Source organism: Pseudophryne corroboree, chromosome 9, assembly GCF_028390025.1.
Source record: "Pseudophryne corroboree isolate aPseCor3 chromosome 9, aPseCor3.hap2, whole genome shotgun sequence".
In the NCBI taxonomy this organism is placed as follows: Eukaryota; Metazoa; Chordata; class Amphibia; order Anura; family Myobatrachidae; genus Pseudophryne; species Pseudophryne corroboree.
The window spans coordinates 380,634,579-380,656,817 of NC_086452.1; positions in this window are offsets into that span (position 1 = coordinate 380,634,579).

Consider the following 22,239-nt stretch of genomic DNA (forward strand, 5'->3'; position numbering starts at 1 on the left):
CGCTCGTCCGGGCACAGTACCTAACTGAGGCTTGGAGGAGGGTCATAGGGGGAGGAGCCAGTACACACCATGTGATCCTAAAAGCTTGCTTTTGTGCCCTGTCTCCTGCGGAGCCGCTATTCCCCATGGTCCTGACGGAGTCCCCAGCATCCACTACGGACTATGAGAAATAGAATTATCGGTAAGTAAATTCTTATTTTTTCCCCCATCAGATGAATTAAATGAAGTGTGTGAAGAAGCGTGGCTTTTCCCTGATAAAAAATTTGTAATTCCTAAGAAGGTACTAATGGCGTTCCCTTTCCCGCCAGAGGATAGGTCACGTTGGGAAACACCACCTAGGGTGGATAAAGCGCTCACACGTTTGTCAAAAAAGGTGGCACTACCCTCTCAGGATACGGCCGCCCTTAAGGAGCCTGCTGATAGAAAGCAGGAGGCAATCCTGAAGTCTGTATACACAAACTCAGGCATTATACTTAGACCAGCTATTGCGTCAGCTTGGATGTGCAGTGCTGCCGCTGCATGGTCAGAAAAACTGTCAGAAAATATTGACACACTAGACAGAGACACTATTCTGCTAACGATTGACCATATAAAAGATTCAGTCTTATATATGAGAGATGCACAGAGGGAAATTTGCCGGCTGGCATCTAAAGTAAGTGCATTGTCTATCTCTGCTAGGAGATGCTTATGGACTCGTCAGTGGACGGGAGATGCAGATTCCAAGAGGCACATGGAAGTTTTGCCTTATAAAGGGGAGGAATTATTTGGGGATGGTCTCTCCGACCTAGTTTCCACAGCAACGTCTGGGAAGTCAGCATTTTTACCCCATGTTCCCTCACAGCCTAAGAAGGCGCCATTTTATCAGGTTCAGTCCTTTCGGACCCAGAAAAGCAAGCGTGGAAAAGGAGGGTCTTTTCTGTCTAGAGGCAGAGGTAGGGGAAAAAGGCTGCAACAGACAGCAGGTTCCCAGGAACAAAAGTCCTCCCCCGCTTCCTCTTCCAAGTCCGCCGCATGACGGTGGGGCTCCACAGGTGGAGCCAGGTACGGTGGGGGCCCGCCTCAGAAATTTCAGCGATCAGTGGGCTCGCTCACAGGTGGATCCCTGGATCCTTCAAGTAGTATCTCAGGGATACATGCTGGAATTCGAGGCGGCTCCACCCCACCGGTTCCTAAAACCTGCCTTGCCGATTGCTCCCTCAGACAGGGAGGCGGTGCTAGCGGCAATTCACAAGCTGTATTCCCAGCAGGTGATAATAAAGGTACCCCTACTTCATCAAGGCCGGGGTTACTATTCCACACTATTTGTGGTACCGAAGCCGGACGATTCGGTGAGACCCAATTTAAATTTGAAATCCTTGAACATGTACATAAAAAAATTCAAGTTCAAGATGGAATCGCTCAGGGCGGTTATTGCAAGCCTGGACGAGGGGGATTACATGGTTTCCCTGGACATCAAGGATGCTTACCTGCATGTCCCCATTTACCATCCTCACCAGGAGTACCTCAGATTTGTGGTACAGGATTTCCATTACCAATTCGAGACGCTGCCGTTTGGACTCTCCACGGCACCAAGGGTATTTACCAAGGTTATGGCGGAAATGATGATACTCCTTCGAAGAAAGGGAGTTTTAATTATCCCGTACTTGGACGATCTCCTAATAAAGGCACGGTCCAAAGAACAGTTGTTGGTGGGAGTAGCACTATTTCAGGAAGTGCTGAACCAGCACGGCTGGATTCTGAATATCCCAAAGTCACAGCTGGTCCCGACGACACGTCTACTGTTCCTGGGGATGATTCTGGACACAGTCCAGAAAAAAGTGTTTCTCCCGGAGGAGAAAGCCAGGGAGTTGTCTTCTCTAGTCAGAGACCTCCTGAAACCAAAACAGGTATCGGTGCATCACTGCACGCGGGTCTTGGGAAAGATGGTAGCTTCTTACGAAGCAATTCCATTCGGCAGGTTCCATGCCAGAATCTTTCAGTGGGACCTGTTGGACAAGTGGTCCGGATCGCATCTTCAGATGCATCGCTTGATAACCCTGTCTGCAAGAACCAGGGTGTCTCTTCTGTGGTGGCTGCAGAGTGCTCATCTTCTGGAGGGTCGCAGATTCGGCATTCAGGACTGGGTCCTGGTGACCACGGATGCCAGCCTGCGAGGCTGGGGGGCAGTCACAAAGGGAAGAAACTTCCAAGGACTATGGACAAGTCAGGAGACTTCCCTTCACATAAATATTCTGGAACTAAGGGCCATCTACAATGCCCTAAGTCAAGCAAAATCCCTGCTCCTACACCAGCCGGTGCTGATCCAGTCAGACAACATCACGGCAGTCGCCCATGTGAATCGACAGGGCGGCACAAGAAGCAGGATGGCAATGACAGAAGCCACAAGAATTCTCCGATGGGCGGAAAATCATGTACTAGCACTGTCAGCAGTGTTCATTCCGGGAGTGGACAACTGGGAAGCAGACTTCCTCAGCAGACACGACCTCCACCCGGGAGAGTGGGGACTTCATCCAGAAGTCTTCCAAATGATTGTACATCAGTGGGGTCGTCCACAGGTGGACATGATGGCGTCCCGCCTAAACAAAAAACTAGAGAGGTATTGCGCTAGGTCAAAAGACCCTCAAGCGATAGCTGTGGACGCTCTGGTGACACCGTGGGTGTACCAGTCAGTTTATGTGTTCCCTCCGCTGCCTCTCATACCAAAGGTATTGAGAATAATAAGAAAGCGAGGAGTAAACACAATTCTCGTGGTTCCGGATTGGCCAAGAAGAACATGGTACCCGGAACTTCAAGAGATGATCTCAGAGGACCCGTGGCCTCTGCCGCTAAGACAAGACCTGCTACAGCAGGGGCCCTGTCTGTTCCAAGACTTACCGCGGCTGCGTTTGACGGCATGGCGGTTGAACGCCGGATCCTGAAAGAAAAGGGCATTCCGGAGGAAGTCATTCCTACGCTTATTAAAGCCAGGAAAGAGGTTACAGCAAATCATTATCACCGCATATGGCGGAAATATGTTGCATGGTGTGAGGCCGAAAAGGCCCCAACTGAGGAATTTCAACTAGGTCGATTTCTGCATTTCCTGCAAGCAGGAGTGAATATGGGCCTAAAACTGGGTTCCATTAAGGTACAGATCTCGGCTCTATCGATTTTCTTTCAGAAAGAACTAGCTTCAGTACCTGAAGTTCAGACATTTGTTAAGGGAGTACTGCATATTCAGCCCCCATATGTGCCTCCTGTGGCACCTTGGGATCTCAACGTGGTGTTGAGTTTCTTAAAATCACATTGGTTTGAACCACTAAAAACCGTGGATCTGAAATATTTCACGTGGAAGGTGGTCATGTTATTGGCCTTGGCTTCTGCCAGGCGAGTATCAGAATTGGCGGCTTTGTCTTATAAAAGCCCTTATCTGATTTTCCATATGGATAGGGCAGAATTGAGGACTCGTCCCCAGTTTCTCCCTAAGGTGGTGTCAGCGTTTCATTTGAACCAGCCTATTGTGGTGCCTGCGGCCACTAGGGACTTGGAGGACTCCAAGTTGTTAGACGTGGTCAGGGCCCTGAAAATATGTTTCCAGGACGGCTGGAGTCAGAAAATATGACTCGCTGTTTATCCTATATGCACCCAACAAGCTGGGTGCTCCTGCTTCTAAGCAGACTATTGCTCGTTGGATTTGTAGTACAATTCAACTTGCACATTCTGTGGCAGGCCTGCCACAGCCAAAATCTGTCAATGCCCATTCCACAAGGAAGGTGGGCTCATCTTGGGCGGCTGCCCGAGGGGTCTCGGCTTTACAACTTTGCCGAGCTGCTACTTGGTCAGGGGCAAACACGTTTGCAAAATTCTATAAATTTGATACCCTGGCTGAGGAGGACCTGGAGTTCTCTCATTCGGTGTTGCAGAGTCATCCGCACTCTCCCGCCCGTTTGGGAGCTTTGGTATAATCCCCATGGTCCTTACGGAGTTCCCAGCATCCACTAGGACGTCAGAGAAAATAAGAATTTACTCACCGGTAATTCTATTTCTCGTAGTCCGTAGTGGATGCTGGGCGCCCATCCCAAGTGCGGTTTATCTGCAATACTTGTACATAGTTATTGTTAACTAAATCGGGTTATTGTTGAGCCATCTGTTGAGAGGCTCAGTTGTTTCATACTGTTAACTGGGTTTCATATCACGAGTTGTACGGTGTGATTGGTGTGGCTGGTATGAGTCTTACCTGGGATTCAAAATCCTTCCTTATTGTGTACGCTCGTCCGGGCACAGTATCCTAACTGAGGCTTGGAGGAGGGTCATAGTGGGAGGAGCCAGTGCACACCAGGTAGTCTGAAATCTTTCTAGAGTGCCCAGCCTCCTTCGGAGCCCGCTATTCCCCATGGTCCTTACGGAGTTCCCAGCATCCACTACGGACTACGAGAAATAGAATTACCGGTGAGTAAATTCTTATTTTTTGGGGGGGAATTGATAGATTTTATTTTAGACCTGTGTATATGTAACTGACAAATACAATCATTGTCATTCCACACACAATATCCACTCTTAGATAGAAAAATAATAAAATTAAACCAAAAACAACCATAGATGTGGTGCCATAATTCTAGGCATATAGGGCCTTATTCCGATTTGTAGACAAAATCCTACGCAGATGCGTTTCTTCAGCCTACGGACTTGCAAAGCAATGTGGGTGAAGCAGCTGCCCAGAAATTAATAGTCTGGGCTCTGGCTGGGCCTCTCAAGGACATTCACAGAGTTGTCCTGAAGCCACGCCTTTGATATCTTGGCTGTGTGCTTAGGGTCGTTGTCCTGCTGAAAGATGAACCGTCGCCCCAGTCTGAGGTTGAGCGCTCTGGAGCAGGTTTTCATCCAGGATGTCTCTGTACATTGCTGCATTCATCTTTCCCTCAATCCTGACTAGTCTCCCAGTTCCTGCCGCTGAAAAACATCCCCACAGCATGATGCTGCCACCACCATGCTTCACTGTAGGGATGGTATTGGCCTGGTGATAAGCGGTGCCTGGTTTTCTCCAACCATGGCATTCATGTTAAAGAGTTCAATCTGTCTCATCAGACCAGAGAATTTAGTTTCAGGTGCATTTTGGCAAACTCCAGATGTGCTGCCACGTGCTTTTTACTAAAGGAGTGGCTTCTGTCTGGCCACACTACCATACAGGCCTGATTAATGGATTGCTGCAGAGATGGTTGTCCTTTTGGAAGGTTCTCTCTCCACAGAGGAATGCTATAGTTCTGACAGAGTGACCATCGGGTTCTTGGTCACCTCCCTGACAAAGGCCCTTCTCCCCCAATCGCTCAGTTTAGATGGCCGGCCAGCTCTAAGAAAAGTTCTGGTGGTTCCAAACTTTTTCCATTTACGGATGATGGAGGCTACTGTGCTCATTGGGACCTTCAAAGCAGCAGATATTTTTCTGTACCCTTCCCCAGATTTGTGCCTCGAGACAATCATGTCTCTGAGGTCTACATACAATTACTTTTGACTTCATGCTTGGTTTGTGCTCAGACATGCACTGTCAAGTGTGGGACCTTACATAGACAGGTGTGTGCCTTTCCAAATCATGTTCAATCAACTGAATTTACCACAGGTGGACTCCAATAAAACAGTAGGAACATCTCAAGGATGATCAATGGAAACAGGATGCACCTGAGCTCAATTTTGAGCTTCATGGCAAAGGCTGTGAATACTTATGTACATGTGATTTCTTAGTTTTTTAACATTTTTAATAAAGTTACAAAAATCTCAAAACTTTTTTCACGTCATTATGGGGTATTGTGTGTCGAATTTTGAGTGGGAAAAATTAGTTCCTCTCATCCATCTGGAGGACACTGCGTCATGACCTCTGGGTTAGAGTGTGGGCTATGGAGGTTAGGCACAAAAAACTAACTCCACCCACCTCTAACACCTCCTGCAGAGCCACAGTCTTGTTTTTTGTGCCTTGGAGGAAGGCACACTTTTTTCTTCTCCTTAGCTAGGCTTAATTTATTTATATTTTTCTTTTAGTATGGTTTTTAGCCCCTATTACAGGCAGCAAGCATTACCAGAGTGGGGTTAGACAGTTTAGGAGTTTCTGTGAGCTCTCTTCTCACTCTGCTTTTGCCTCTGGGGGAGTCACTAAACCATTGTGGTCCCTGCGTCTCCACCCCACCATCCCCTCCAGGATCACAGTTGTCGGGAAAGGTAAGGTAAGCGCAGCCACAGCCTTACTGTGTTCCAATGCTCCCCTCCTATGGCTGTTCAGTTTGGTGGGTGGGGCTGCACTACCTGTTGTGACCGGAGTTTGTGGAGACCGGGTTAATCGGCTGGGTCCCGCTGCTGCTGCTTAGCCCTGCAACAGCGCTCCACCATTTTGGGAGCTTCTCTCCCTGCCTCTTAGCTCCGCCTCCTCCTGTGGGCGGCTGTCTTTGATGTTCAGCAATTCAGGGCAAGGTTCCATTAGCACCACCCTCCTGGGTCTTGCAGATTGGTGCAGTTTCTCACTTCTCCATCGCCTGAGCTGCCACAGGATGCTGCCTGCCATCTCTGCACAGAGACTTACACACCGCAAGTAGTGTGGGACTTTTACTACTACAGTACTTAGCCCGCTGATGATATTATTTTTATTCTTATTACACATACACCTATCTTATTGTGGACCTTTTATACTACATTGTATTTAGCCCACCTGCAATATAGCAGCTACATAGCTTCTGTTGATTTTTCTATTGTTTATATACACCCTTAGTTTAATTTGTTTGGTATCTTGTTGCTTAAGCTGCCTTTACTATGTCAGATGAGCCAGACAAGGGGTCTAACACCAAAGCTGTTTATTTTGCTTGTGCCAAGAAATTACGTAAAGGGTGCACAGTCTCAGGTACTCTGTGCTCATCTTGCACTGCGACGCCAGCAGTGTTGGAAGAGCAGTCGGAGATGCCTCAGTTTGCCAAGGCTATGGCGGAGGCTATAGCTGACCTCCGACAAACCTAGAGTGCTGATGAGTCCTTGGCTGCTTCTAATGTTAGACCCTCCTCTGCTGCTGCTGAGGAGCCTATATGGGTACAACATATGGGTAAGTGCTTATCCGATATGGAGACCTCTCTGAAAACGTTTGTGTCCTCCTTGGGGTCTACTACCACTGCCAGGCGCAGACCTGAATCTTCCACTGTTATTTTTCCAGGTGATGATTCCTGATGCCTTCTCGCAGGAAGGAGAAGTGGTTGACCCAGATTGGGAAGACTTCTGTGTGGGAAGGATTCCTCATCAGTTTCTGAGGTGAACCTTCTGACTGATGTCGTTCGTCAGATGTTACAGATTAAGAAGTAGTCTGTTCTGGATTCTTTATTCAAGCGGAAGAAGGCTCAGGTGGCAGTTTTTCTGCCATTTTCTAATTTTGAAGAGGAATTGAAGGAGGCATGGTTTCCGACCTAATAATAAAGTTACAGTTTCCCAAGAAACGCAAGTCATTATACTCCTTTAGGGATGTGGACACCAAATTCTGAGAGACACCACCTAAGGTAGACGCACTCCTCACTGAATTTGCTAAAGCCACTGTGATTCCTACTGTCCAGACCGCTAACTTAAAGGATCCAGCAGATCGAAAGAGCGAAGCGGTCATAAAGTCTTTATTCACTCTAACGGGAGTACCACTCAGTCCCCTCCTGGCCAGTGCATGGGTTGTTAGGGCCATCGAAGAGTGGGTTTCTCAAATCGTCTTGGGTGTCCAGTCTGACAACCCTACTCAGATCCTTCCACTGACCTCTCAAGTCACGGAGGCTCTGTCATATGTTACTAGTGATACAGAACAACAAAAGAAACTACTTGTTCAGCGCCTCAAACAAATCAATCATTTAAATAAAACCAACAAATTAAGGTACAACAGGCTCCTGAGACACTGCGCTTGCCACACCACTATGTGAGATGGATTGGAAGACTATAGAGCAAGAAAAGTGGCTGCGCTGTGTGTCAGCAGCTATATAAAATAGAGAGCACAACGTATAAAATGTAAAGAATTTATTCTCTTAATATAGTTATAAAACATGTAGGTTAATAATACACCTATATCTGTCTCAGGTGATATAAAGGTTCAGCCGTGTGATAAAAATGGCTATCCAATATATTAAATCCTAATTGTGCAATGGGGAGGGAACAGGAGAATTTGTAGATGTAGTTCCAGATAAATGTAAACATATACTACCTCTCCGGGGCAAGGGCTGGTATAAACTTGGCCGGGCGTCCCCGGCTAGTGAGTCCTGCGTTGCCCGATGTTCTGCACAGAGGAGAGGAGTATTGCGGTGCCCAGTACCTCCCAATAGAAAGAGATGTATAATCGTCTCCTGTATTCCTGATCGCCAGCCGGCGATGATGCAAGCTGCTGAAATGCACAATGTGATTGCACAGCGGAGCGGAAAGGTGGGTAACCCAATGCTGAGTACCTGCCGCCAGGAGGAAATGTGCGGTCGTCTCCTGTTCTCGTGATCGCTGGCCGGCGGTGATAGCAAGCTGCTGTCGGAGAGTCAAAGGCGGTTTCTTGCCGCGGTCAGCTGGATGGAAGAGAAGCTGTGTGGATTGCACAGGATTAATTCATTAATTCACCTGGACCAGGTGTATGGAAGGTGGGGTTCTGACGCGTTTCGTCACGATCACGTGACTTTATCAAAGGTATTTGATAAAGTCACGTGATCGTGACGAAACGCGTCAGAACCCCGCCTTCCATACACCTGGTCCAGGTGAATTAATCCCGTGCAATCCACACAGCTTCTCTTCCATCCAGCTGACCGGCTGACCGCGGCAAGAAACCGCCTTTGACTCTCCGACAGCAGCTTGCTATCACCGCCGGCCAGCGATCACGAGAACAGGAGACGACCGCACATTTCCTCCTGGCGGCAGGTACTCAGCATTGGGTTACCCACCTTTCCGCTCCGCTGTGCAATCACATTGTGCATTTCAGCAGCTTGCATCATCGCCGGCTGGCGATCAGGAATACAGGAGACGATTATACATCTCTTTCTATTGGGAGGTACTGGGCACCGCAATACTCCTCTCCTCTGTGCAGAACATCGGGCAACGCAGGACTCACTAGCCGGGGACGCCCGGCCAAGTTTATACCAGCCCTTGCCCCGGAGAGGTAGTATATGTTTACATTTATCTGGAACTACATCTACAAATTCTCCTGTTCCCTCCCCATTGCACAATTAGGATTTAATATATTGGATAGCCATTTTTATCACACGGCTGAACCTTTATATCACCTGAGACAGATATAGGTGTATTATTAACCTACATGTTTTATAACTATATTGATTAAGAGAATAAATTCTTTACATTTTATACGTTGTGCTCTCTATTTTATATAGCTGCTGACACACAGCGCAGCCACTTTTCTTGCTCTATATGTTACTAGTGCTCTATTGGATTCAGTTTCCCTACAAGCACGCATCTCAGCCCTGGCTATAGCTGCGCGTCGCACCCGCTGGTTGCGCTTCTGGAATGCCTATTCGGAATCTATACGTACATTGGAGGCATTTCCCTATGAAGAAGAATTCTTGTGTGGACCGGAGCTGGAAAAGATGATCACCAAGGCTACTGGTGGTAAAAGCCCCTATCTACTGGTTTTGAAAACCAAGTTGAAACCTGCCAGGTTTCAGGATTTCGGCCTCAGGGCAGGGGATCCTTTACTTCTTTCCAGTCCTTTCGGGGTAATTCCCGTTTCTCCCACAAATGTGCCTTTCAAGGCAGGGGTACCCGCAGACCGGGTTCTAAGCCGGTCGACAAAACCTCGGTATGACTATCACAATCCTGCCATCATGCCCTAGGTGGTAGGTACCCTCCTGCTCTTGTTCCAGGACGTTTGGTTAGATTCCAAACCGGATCGCTGGGTAAGCAGCATAGTTTCCAGGGAATATATTCTGGACCTTTAAGACCATGTACCTCAGGACCCGACAAGGCAGCAGACCTTGTTTCAGGCTGTTTCTGGTAGGGGTCATTGTGCCAGTTCTAGACCAACAGCAGGGTCTCTGGTTCTACTCAACTCTATTCCTGGTGGACAAGCTGGATGGCTCATTTCGCCCGATCCTCAACTTAAAGTTGTTGAACCCGTACCTCGACAAATTCTAGATGGAGTCTATTCGCTCTGTAAGCTTGGCCGTGGAAGCGAACAAATTTTTGGCTTCTATCGACATAAAGGACGCATACCTTCATGTACCCATTTGGCAGGGGCATCATCACCTGCTTTGCAGTGGGCACTTACCACTACCAATTACAGGTTCCTCCTTTCAGTCTCTCAACGGCTCCCAGGTGTTTACAAAGATAATGGCTCATGCAATCGCCATACTCAGAAACAAGGGTATTAACGTCACTCCTTACCTGGACGACTTGCTTCTCAAAGCCCCGTCCAAGGTTCTACTCCGAACGCATGTGAACCTAACATTGGAAACACTCCAATCCCTCGGTTGGCTTATCAATTTTCCCACGTCCAGACTTCTACCATCACAGCGGATGGTGTTCCTGGGTCTACTCTTCAACACTGTCGTTCAAAGGGTCCTCTTTCCTCTGGACAAGGTGGCAGATCGCCAGTCCAGGATACGCACTCTACTTCGTTTACCACGAGTGTCGGTGCTACGATGCGTTCAGTTACTCAGCTGTAGCAGTGATCACATCATTGACCACTTTAGTCAATGTAGCTTCTGGAGTGTTTGGAAGGAAAGTCAAACTGAAGAAGGTCCATTAGGTTGTGTGAGGGGGAAAAAAGCCTGTGTGAAGATCAAAGCCACTGTAAGGTGGAATGGAATGATACAGAACTTTGTACAGTTAGAGCAGTATTTAGGACAGTCTGGAAAGAATATATATTCAAGAGCACCAAGTAGTTATTTTGTGGATACTAAGCCATGATGGGTAGAATTTGACACTTATTGAAGCAGCAGAGTTTGGAGAGGGATGGAATGTCAGGGACAAAGAAGAAAAAAAGATACTTGGGTGAGCAGACGGACGTATTGTGGAAGTCAGTAAAGTATAAATATAGGTCAATGTAGTTAGAAAATGACCTTTTTAATATGCTTTCTCTAACGTCCTAAGTGGATGCTGGGGGCTCCGTAAGGACCATGGGGAATAGCGGCTCCGCAGGAGACTGGGCACATCTAAAGAAAGCTTTAGGACTAGCTGGTGTGCACTGGCTCCTCCCCCTATGACCCTCCTCCAAGCCTCAGTTAGATTTCTGTGCCCGAACGAGAAGGGTGCACACTAGGTGGCTCTCCTGAGCTGCTTAGTGAAAAGTTAGTTTTAGGTTTTTTATTTTCAGTGAGTCCTGCTGGCAACAGGCTCACTGCATCGAGGGACTAAGGGGAGAAGAAGCGAACTCACCTGTGTGCAGAGTGGATTGGGCTTCTTAGGCTACTGGACATTGGCTCCAGAGGGACGATCACAGGCCCAGCCTGGATGGGTCCCAGAGCCGCGCCGCCGGCCCCCTTACAGAGCCAGAAGCCTGAAGAGATCCGGAAAATCGGCGGCAGAAGACGTCCTGTCTTCAAAAAGGTAGCGCACAGCACCGCAGCTGTGCGCCATTGCTCTCAGCACACTTCACACTCCGGTCACTGAGGGTGCAGGGCGCTGGGTGGGGGCGCCCTGAGACGCAATAAAAATACCTTAAATGGCAAAAGATGCATCACATATAGCTCCTGGGCTATATGGATGCATTTAACCCATGCCAAAAATACACAAAAAACGGGAGATAAGGCCGCCGATAAGGGGGCGGAGCCTATCTCCTCAGCACACTGGCGCCATTTTCCCTCACAGCTTCGTTGGAGGGAAGCTCCCTGTCTCTCCCCTGCAGTCACTACACTACAGAAAGGGTTAAATAAAGAGAGGGGGGCACTAATTAGGCGCAGTATAAACAATACAGCAGCTATAAGGGGAAAAACACTTATATAAGGTTATCCCTGTATATATATAGCGCTCTGGTGTGTGCTGGCAAACTCTCCCTCTGTCTCCCCAAAGGGCTAGTGGGGTCCTGTCCTCTATCAGAGCATTCCCTGTGTGTGTGCTGTATGTCGGTACGTTGGTGTCGACATGTATGAGGAGAAAAATTATGTGGAGACGGAGCAGATTGCCTGTAATAGTGATGTCACCCCCTAGGGGGTCGACACCTGAGTGGATGAACTGTTGGAAGAATTACGTGACAGTGTCAGCTCTGTATAAAAGACAGTGGTTGACATGAGACAGCCGGCTACTCAGCTTGTGCCTGTCCAGACGTCTCATAGGCCGTCAGGGGCTCTAAAGCGCCCGTTACCTCAGATGGCAGATATAGACACCGACACGGATACTGACTCCAGTGTCGACGGTGAAGAGACAAATGTGACTTCCAGTAGGGCCACACGTTACATGATTGAGGCAATGAAAAATGTTTTACACATTTCTGATAATACGAGTACCACCAAAAAGGGGTATTATGTTCGGTGAGGAAAAACTACCTGTAGTTTTCCTGAATCTGAGAAATTAAATGAGGTGTGTGATGATGCGTGGGTTTCCCCCGATAACAACTGATAAAAATGTTATTGGCATTATATCCTTTCCCGCCAGAGGTCAGGGTGCGTTGGGAAACACCCCCTAGGGTGGATAAAGCGCTCACACGCTGGTAAGAACAAGGGCTCTACCCTCTCCTGAGATGGCCGCCCTTAAGGATCCTGCTGATAGAAAGCAGGAGGATATCCTAAAATGTATTACACACATACTGGTGTTATACTGCGACCAGCAATCGCCTCAGCCTGGATGTGCAGTGCTGGGTTGGCGTGGTCGGATTCCCTGACTGAAAATATTGTTACCTTAGATAGGGACAGTATATTATTGCCTATAGAGCATTTTAAAGATGCATTTCTATATATGCGTGATGCACAGCGAAATATTTGCCGACTGGCATCAAGTCTAAGTACGTTGTCCATTTCTACCAGTAGAGGGTTATGGACACGTCAGTGGTCAGGTGATGCGTATTCCAAACGGCATTTGGAAATATTGCCTTATTAAGGGGAGGAGTTATTTGGGGTCGGTCTTTCAGACCTGGTGGCCACGGCAACAGCTGGGAAATCCACGTTTGTACCCCAGGTCGCCTCTCATCATGAGAAGACGCCGTATTATCAGGCGCAGTCTTTTCGTGGACAAGCGGGCAAAAGGTTCCTCTTTTCTGCCCCGTGACAGAGGGAGAGGAAAAAGGCTGCAGAAATCAGCCAGTTCCCAGGAACAGAAACCCTCTCCCGCCTCTGCCAAGCCCTCAGTATGACGCTGGGGCTTTACAAGCAGAATCAGGCACGGTGGGGGGCCCGTCTCAATGAATTTCAGCGCGCAGTGGGCTCACTCGCAAGTAGACCCCTGGATCCTTCAGGTGATACTCAGGGGTACAAATTAGAATTCGAGACGTCTCCCCCTCGCCGTTTCCTAAAGTCGGCTTTACCGATGTCTCCTTCTGACAGGGAGATAGTTTTGGAAGCCATTCAAAAGCTGTATTCCCAGCAGGTGATAATCAAGGTACCCCTCCTGCAACAGGGAACGGGGTATTATTCCACACTGTTGTGGTACCAAAGCCGGACGGCTTGGTGAGACCGATTATAAATCTAAAATCTTTGAACACTTACATACAGAGGTTCAAATTCAAGATTGAGTCACTTAGAGCAGTGATTGTGAACCTGGAAGAAGGGGACTACATGATGTCTCGGGACATCAAGGATGCTTACCTTCATGTAAAAAATGTACCCTTCTCATCAAGGGTACCTCAGGTTTATGGTACAGAACTGTCACTATCCGTTCAGACGCTGCCGTATGGATGGTCCACGGCACCCCGGGTCTTTACCAAGGTAATGGCCGAAATGATGATATTCTTTCGAAGGAAGGGAATATTAGTTATCCCTTACTTGGACAATTCCCTGATAAGGGTAAGATCCAGGGAACAGTTGGAGGTCGGTGTAGCACTATCTCAGGTAGTGTTGCGGCAGCACGATTGGATTCTCAATATTCCAAAATCGCAGCTGGTTCCGACGACTTGTCTTCTGTTCCTAGGGATGATCCTGGACACAGTCCAGAAAAAGGTGTTTCTCCCGGAGGAGAAAGCCAGGGAGTTATACGAGATAGTCAGGAACCTCCTAAAACCGAGCCAAGTCTCAGTGCATCAATGCACAAGGGTTCTGGGTATAATGGTGGCTTCCTACGAAGCAATCCCATTCGGCAGATTCCACGCAAGAACTTTCCAGTGGGACCTGCTGGACAAATGGTCCGGGTCGCATCTTCAGATGCATCAGCGGATAACCCTGTCACCAAGGACAAGGGTGTCCCTCCTGTGGTGGTTGCAGAGTGCTCATCTTCTAGAGGGCCGCAGATTCGGCATTCAGGACTGGGTCCTGGTGACCACGGATGCCAGCCTGCGAGGCTGGGGAGCAGTCACACAGGGAAGGAATATCCAGGGCTTATAGTCTAGCCTGGAGACGTCACTTCACATAAATATCCTAAAGCTAAGGGCCATTTACAATGCTCTAAGCTTAGCAAGACCTCTGCTTCAAGGTCAGCCGGTGTTGATCCAGTCGGACAACATCACGGCAGTCACCCACGTAAACAAACAAGGGTGGCACAAGAAGCAGGAGCAATGGCAGAAGCTGCAAGGATTTTTCGCTGGGCGGAAAACCATGTGATAGCACTGTCAGCAGTATTCATTCCGGGAGTGGACAACTGGGAAGCAGACTTCCTCAACACGACCTCCACCCGGGAGAGTGGGGACTTCACCCAGAAGTCTTCCACATGATTATAAACCGTTGGGAAAAACTCGACAGGTATTGCGCCAGGTCAAGGGACCCTCAGGCAATAGCTGTAGACGCTCTGGTAACACCGTGGGTGTACCAGTCAGTGTATGTGTTCCCTCCTCTACCTCTCATACCCAAGGTACTGAGATTGATAAGATGGAGAGGAGTAAGCACTATATTCGTGGCTCCGGATTGGCCAAGAAGGAATTGGTAACCGGAACTTCAAGAGATGCTCACGGAGGATCCGTGGCCTCTACCTCTAAGAAGGGACCTGCTCCAGCATGGACCCTGTCTGTTCCATGACTTACCGCGGCTGCGTTTGACGGCATGGCGGTTGAACGCCGGATCCTGAAGGAAAAAATAAGAATTTACTTACCGATAATTCTATTTCTCGGAGTCCGTAGTGGATGCTGGGGTTCCTGAAAGGACCATGGGGAATAGCGGCTCCGCAGGAGACCGGGCACAAAAAGTAAAGCTTTAGGATCAGGTGGTGTGCACTGGCTCCTCCCCCTATGACCCTCCTCCAAGCCTCAGTTAGGATACTGTGCCCGGACGAGCGTACACAATAAGGAAGGATTTTGAATCCCGGGTAAGACTCATACCAGCCACACCAATCACACTGTACAACCTGTGATCTGAACCCAGTTAACAGTATGATAACAGCGGAGCCTCTGAAAAGATGGCTCACAACAATAATAACCCGATTTTTGTAACTATGTACAAGTATTGCAGATAATCCGCACTTGGGATGGGCGCCCAGCATCCACTACGGACTCCGAGAAATAGAATTATCGGTAAGTAAATTCTTATTTTCTCTATCGTCCTAGTGGATGCTGATGTTCCTGAAAGGACCATGGGGATAATACCAAAGTTCCCAAACGGGCGGGAGAGTGCGGATGACTCTGCAGCACCGAATGAGAGAACTCCAGGTCCTCCTTAGCCAGGGTATCAAATTTGTAGGATTTTACCAACGTGTTTGCCCCTGACTAAATAGCCGCTCGGCAAAGTTGTAAAGCCGAGACCCCTCGGGCAGCCGCCCAAGATAAGCCCACCTTCCTTGTGGAATGGGCATTTACATATTTTGGCTGTGGCAGGCCTGCCACAGAATGTGCAAGCTGAATTGTATTACACATCCAACTAGCAATAGTCTGCTTAGAAGCAAGAGCACCCAGTTTGTTGGGTGCATACAGGATAACAGCAAGTCAGTTTTCCTGACTCCAGCCGTCCTGGAACCTATATTTACAGGGCCCTGACAACATCTAGCAACCTGGAGTCCTCCAAGTCCCTAGTAGGCGCAAGGCACCAAAATAAGCTGGTTCAGGTGAAACACTGACACCACCTTAGGGAGAGAACTGGGGACGAGTCCGCAGCTCTGCCCTGTCCAAATGGACAACCAGATATGGGCTTTTTTGAGAAAAAAACCACCAATTTGACACTCGCCTGGTCCAGGCCAGGGCCAAGAGCATGGTCACTTTTCATGTGAGATGCTTCAAATCCACAGATTTGACTGGTTTTAAACCAATGTGATTTGAGGAATCCCAGAACTACGTTGAGATCCCACAGTGCCACTGGAGGCACAAAAGGGGGTTGTATATGCAATACTCCCTTGACAAACTTCTGGACTTCAGGAACTGAAGCCACTTCTTTCTGGAAGAAAATCGACAGGGCCGAAATTTGAACCTTAATGGACCCCAATTTGAGGCCCATAGACACTCCTGTTTGCAGGAAATGCAGGAATCGACCGAGTTGACATTTCTTCGTGGGGCCTTTCTGGCCTCACACCACGCAACATATTTTTGCCACATGTGGTGATAATGTTGTGCGGTCACCTCCTTTCTGGCTTTGACCAGGGTAGGAATGACCTCTTCCGGAATGCCTTTTTCCCTTAGGATCCGGCGTTCCACCGCCATGCCGTCAAACGCAGCTGCGGTAAGTCTTGGAACAGACATGGTACTTGCTGAAACAAGTCCCTTCTTAGCGGCAGAGGCCATAAGTCCTCTGTGAGCATCTCTTGAAGTTCCGGGTACCAAGTCCTTCTTGGCCAATCCGGAGCCATGAGTATAGTTCTTACTCCTCTACGTCTTATAAGTCTCAGTACCTTAGGTATGAGAAGCAGAGGATGGAACACATACACCGACTGGTACATCCATGGTGTTACCAGAACGTCCACAGCTATTGCCTGAGGGTCTCTTAACCTGGCGCAATACCTGTCCCGTTTTTTGTTCAGACGGGACGCCATCATGTCCACCTTTGGTATTTCCCAACGGTTTACAATCATGTGGAAAAATTCCCGATGAAGTTTCCATTCTGCCGGGTGGAGGTCATGCCTGCTGAGGAAGTCTGCTTCCCAGTTTCCATTCCCGGAATGAAACACTGCTGACAGTGCTATCACATGATTTTCCGCCCAGCGAAAAGTCCTTGCAGTTTTTGCCATTGCCCTCCTGCTTCTTGTGCCGCCCTGTCTATTTACGTGGGCGACTGCCGTGATGTTTTTCCCACTGGATCAATACCGGCTGACCTTGAAGCAGAGGTCTTGCTAAGCTTAGAGTATTATAAATTTACCCTTAGCTCCAGTATATTTATGTGGAGAAAAGTCTCCAGACTTGATCACACTCCCTGGAAATTTTTTCCTTGTGTGACTGCTCCCCAGCCTCTCGGGCTGGCCTCCGTGGTCACCAGCATCCAATCCTGAATGCCGAATCTGCGGCCCTCTAGAAGATGAGCACTCTGTAACCACCACAGGAGAGACACCCTTGTCCTTGGATATAGGGTTATCCGCTGATGCATCTGAAGATGCGATCCGGACCATTTGTCCAGCAGATCCCACTGAAAAATTCTTGCGTGAAATCTGCCGAATGGAATTGCTTCGTAGGAAGTCACCATCTTTACCAGGACCCTTGTGCAATGATGCACTGATTTTAGGAGGTTCCTGACTAGCTCGGATAACTCCCTGGCTTTCTCTTCCGGGAGAAAACACCTTTTTCTGGACTGTGTCCAGAATCATCCCTAGGCACAGCAGACTTGTCGTCGGGATCAGCTGCGATTTTGGAATATTTAGAATCCACCCGTGCTGTTGTAGCAGTATCCGAGATAGTGCTACTCCGACCTCCAACTGTTCCCTGGACTTTGCCCTTATCAGGAGATCGTCCAAGTAAGGGATAATTAAGACGCCTTTTCTTCGAAGAAGAATCATCATTTCGGCCATTACCTTGGTAAAGACCCGGGGTGCTGTGGACAATCCAAACGGCAGCGTCTGAAACTGATAGTGACAGTTCTGTACCACGAACCTGAGGTACCCTTAGTGAGAAGGGCAAATTTTGGACATGGAGGTAAGCATCCCTGATGTCTCGGGACACTATATAGTCCCCTTCTTCCTGGTTCGTTATCACTGCTCTGAGTGACTCCATCTTGATTTGAACCTTTGTAAGTGTTCAAATTTTTTTAGATTTAGAATAGGTCTCACCTAGCCTTCTGGCTTCAGTACCACAATATAATGTGGAATAATACCCCTTTTCTTGTTGTAGGAGGGGTAATTTGATTATCACCTGCTGGGAATACAGCTTGTGAATTGTTTCCCATACTGCCTCCTTGTCGGAGGGAGACCTTGGTAAACCAGATTTCAGGAGCCTGCGAAGGGGAAACGTCTCGACATTCCAATCTGTACCCCTGGGATACTACATGTAGGATCCAGGGGTCCTGTACGGTCCCAGCGTCATGCTGAGAGCTTGGCAGAAGCGGTGGAACGCTTCTGTTCCTGGGAATGGGCTGCCTGCTGCAGTCTTCTTCCCTTTCCTCTATCCCTGGGCAGATATGACTCTTATAGGGACGAAAGGACTGAGACTGAAAAGACGGTGTCTTTTTCTGCAGAGATGTGACTTAGGGTAAAAACGGTGGATTTTCCAGCAGTTGCCGTGGCCACCAGGTCCGATGGACCGACCCCAAATAACTCCTCTTCCTTTATACGGCAATACACCTTTGTGCCGTTTGGAATCTGCATCACCTGACCACTGTCGTGTCCATAAACATCTTCTGGCAGATATGGACATCGCACTTACTCTTGATGCCAGAGTGCAAATATCCCTCTGTGCATCTCGCATATATAGAAAATGCATCCTTTAAATGCTCTATAGTCAATAAAATACTGTCCCTGTCAAGGGTATCAATATTTTTAGTCAGGGAATCCGACCAAGCCACCCCAGCTCTGCACATCCAGGCTGAGGCGATCGCTGGTCGCAGTATAACACCAGTATGTGTGTATATACTTTTTATGATATTTTCCAGCCTCCTGTCAGCTGGCTCCTTGAGGACGGCCCTATCTATAGACGGTACCGCCACTTGTTTTGATAAGCGTGTGAGCGCCTTATCCACCCTAAGGGGTGTTTCCCAACGCGCCCTAACTTCTGGCGGGAAAGGGTATACCGCCCATATTTTCTATCGGGGGGAACCCACGCATCATCACACACTTCATTTAATTTATCTGATTCAGGAAAAACTACGGTAGTTTTTTCACATCCCACATAATACCCTCTTTTGTGGTACTTGTAGTATCAGAAATATGTAACACCTCCTTCATTGCCCTTAACGTGTGGCCCTAATAAGGAATACGTTTGTTTATTCACCGTCGACACTGGATTCAGTGTCTGTGTCGACCGACTAAAGTAAACGGGCGTTTTAAAACCCCTGACGGTGTTTCTGAGACGTCTGGACCGGTACTAATTGTTTGTCGGCCGTCTCATGTCGTCAACCGACCTTGCAGCGTGTTGACATTATCACGTAATTCCCTAAATAAGCCATCCATTCCGGTGTCGACTCCCTAGAGAGTGACATCACCATTACAGGCAATTGCTCCGCCTCCTCACCAACATCGTCCTCATACATGTCGACACACACGTACCGACACACAGCACACACACAGGGAATGCTCTGATAGAGGACAGGACCCACTAGCCCTTTGGAGAGACAGAGGGAGAGTTTGCCAGCACACACCAAAAACGCTAGAATTATATAGGGACAACCTTATATAAGTGTTTTCCCTTATAGCATCTTTTATATATTTCTAACGCCAAATTAGTGCCCCCCCTCTCTGTTTTAACCCTGTTTCTGTAGTGCAGTGCAGGGGAGAGCCTGGGAGCCTTCCCTCCAGCCTTTCTGTGAGGGAAAATGGCGCTGTGTGCTGAGGAGATAGGCCCCGCCCCTTTTTCGGCGGCCTCGTCTCCCGCTCTTTAATGGATTCTGGCAGGGGTTAAATATCTCCATATAGCCCCCGGAGGCTATATGTGAGGTATTTTTAGCCAAAAAAGGTTTTCATTTGCCTCCCAGGGCGCCCCCCTCCCAGCACCCTCAGTGACTGCCGTGTGAAGTGTGCTGAGAGGAAATGGCGCACAGCTGCAGTGCTGTGCGCTACCTTAAGAAGACTGAGGAGTCTTCTGCCGCCGATTCTGGACCTCTTCTCGTTTCAGCATCTGCAAGGGGGCCGGCGGTGAGGCTCCGGTGACCATCCAGGCTGTACCTGTGATCGTCCCTCTGGAGCTAATGTCCAGTAGCCAAAGAAGCCAATCCATCCTGCACGCAGGTGAGTTCACTTCTTCTCCCCTAAGTCCCTCGTTGCAGTGATCCTGTTGCCAGCAGGACTCACTGTAAAATAAAAAACCTAAGCTAAACTTTTCTAAGCAGCTCTTTAGGAGAGCCACCTAGATTGCACCCTTCTCGGCCGGGCACAAAAATCTAACTGAGGCTTGGAGGAGGGTCATAGGGGGAGGAGCCAGTGCACACCACCTGATCCTAAAGCTTTACTTTTTGTGCCCTGTCTCCTGCGGAGCCGCTATTCCCCATGGTCCTTTCAGGAACCCCAGCATCCACTAGGACGATAGAGAAAAGGCATTCCGGATGAAGTCATCCCTATCCTGATCAAAGCCAGGAAGGATGTAACCGCAAAACATTATCACCGCATTTGGCGAAAATATGTTGCGTGGTGCGAGGCCAGTAAGGCCCGACGGAGGAAATTCAACTGGGTCGATTCCTACATTTCCTGCAAACAGGAGTGTCGATGGGCCTGAAATTGGGGTCCATTAAGGTTCAAATTTCGGCCCTGTCAATTTTCTTCCAAAAAGAACTAGCTTCAGTCCCTGAAGTTCAGACGTTTGTAAAAGGGGTACTGCATATACAGCCTCCTTTTGTGCCTCCAGTGGCACTTTGGGATCTCAATGTAGGTTTTGGTTTCCAAAAGTCACATTGGGTTGAACCACTTAAACCTGTGGAGTTAAAATATCTCACATGGAAAGTGGTCATGCTGTTGGCCCTGGCCGGGGCCAGGCGCGTGTCAGAATTGGCGGCTTTATCCTGTAAAAGCCCTTATCTGATTTTCCATTCGGACAGGGGGAATTGAGGACTCATCCTCAGTTTCTCCCTAAGGTGGTTTCAGCGTTTCACCTGAACCAACCTATTGTGGTGCCTGCGGCTACTAGGGACTTGGAGGACTCCAAGTTGCTAGATGTTGTCAGGGCCCTGAAAATATCCAGGACGGCTGGAGTCAGGAAAACTGACTCGCTGTTTATCCTGTATGCACCCAACAAGCTGGGTGCTCCTGCTTCTAAGCAGACTATTGCTCGTTGGATTTGTAGTACAATTCAGCTTGCACATTCTGTGGCAGGCCTGCCACAGCCAAAAAATCTGTAAATGCCCACTCCACAAGGAAGGTGGGCTCATCTTGGGCGGTTGCCCGAGGGGTCTCGGCTTTACAACTTTGCCGAGCAGCTACATGGTCAGGAGCAAATACGTTTGTAAAATTCTACAAAATTGATACCCTGGCTGAGGAGGACCTGGAGTTTCTCTCAATTGGTGCTGCAGAGTCATCCGCACTCTCCCGGCGTTTGGGAGCTTTGGTATAATCCCCATGGTCCTTACGGAGTCCCCAGCATCCACTTAGGACGTTAGAGAAAATAAGAATTTACTTACCGATAATTCTATTTCTCATAGTCCGTAGTGGATGCTGGGCGCCCATCCCAAGTGCGGATTGTCTGCAATACTGGTACATAGTTATTGTTACCAAAAAGATCGGGTTATTGCTGTAGTGAGCCATCTTTTCTAGAGGCTCCTCTGTTATCATGCTGTTAACTGGGTTCAGATCACAAGTTATACGGTGTGATAGGTGTGGCTGGTATGAGTCTTACCCGGGATTCAAGATCCTTCCTTATTGTGTACGCTCGTCCGGGCACAGTATCCTAACTGAGGCTTGGAGGAGGGTCATAGGGGGAGGAGCCAGTGCACACCAGCTAGTCCTAAAGCTTTCTTTAGATGTGCCCAGTCTCCTGCGGAGCCGCTAATCCCCATGGTCCTTACCGAGTCCCCAGCATCCACTACGGACTATGAGAAATAGAATTATCGGTAAGTAAATTCTTATTTTTCCTTCTAATACTGAAATGTTTTAATAGCTAAAATACATTACCTAGCATTTTAAACACTGTCTAGATCAGAGGTTCCCCAAACT